This window comes from Otolemur garnettii, unplaced genomic scaffold, assembly GCF_000181295.1.
Source record: "Otolemur garnettii isolate 467f Iridium unplaced genomic scaffold, OtoGar3 scaffold00081, whole genome shotgun sequence".
Taxonomy (NCBI): Eukaryota; Metazoa; Chordata; class Mammalia; order Primates; family Galagidae; genus Otolemur; species Otolemur garnettii.
The window spans coordinates 6755455-6756293 of record NW_003852476.1 but is presented as its reverse complement, the minus strand read 5'-3'; positions in this window follow the sequence as shown (position 1 = coordinate 6756293).

The window sequence follows — 839 nt, the reverse complement described above, 5'->3', positions numbered from 1 at the left end:
AAAAAAAATTAATTCATACAAAAAAAAAAAAAGAAATGAAAACAATGTAACCTAAAATTTGTACCCTCATATCAGTCTGAAATTTATAAAAACATTTACGTAGATATGGAATTAATACTATTTGTGTATAATATGCATCCTTATTTTTCCCTCTTAAATTTGGGCAAAAAAGTACACATTAAGTACACATTATACACAGCAAAATATGGCATTTTAGGGGAATTCATTTGAAGTGGAAGGCAAAGGAATAAACATAACAGAATACCATTCTTCAAAATGTTTATAATCTAGCATGAAAAAATTAGAAAAAATTATTTTTTAATCAGTTAATATTAAAGAATTTCACACCACATATACTCATTATTAAATTGGAACTAACCAACTAACACTTAGGTGTATATACAGAAACAATATTCATCGAATCAAGTCAGTGGGAGGGGAAAGGAGGAGATGGGTAATTTGACACCTAACAGGCACAATCCACATCATCTGGGTGACGGGCACACTTACAACTTTGACGCAAACAGTACAAAAGCAATCTATGGAACCAAAACATTTATACTCCAGTAATTTTCTGAAATTTAAAAAAATACAAGTGAAAGCATAAAAAAATTAAAGAATTTGAAATTAACCAGACATCTTTTTCAAAAAGAAATCTTTTAGGAAGCCAGTGCAGCAGCATGGCATCCTGAGCTGCAAACTGACACCATTCCAGGACCATCTCTCTGGCAACCAGAGGTTCCAGACAGCAGCCACAGGCAGAAGTAAGTAAAAAGACAATTAACACCAGCCCTCAGGGTATAATACAGCTGACACAAAGGCAGTGGGCAGGCAGAGGC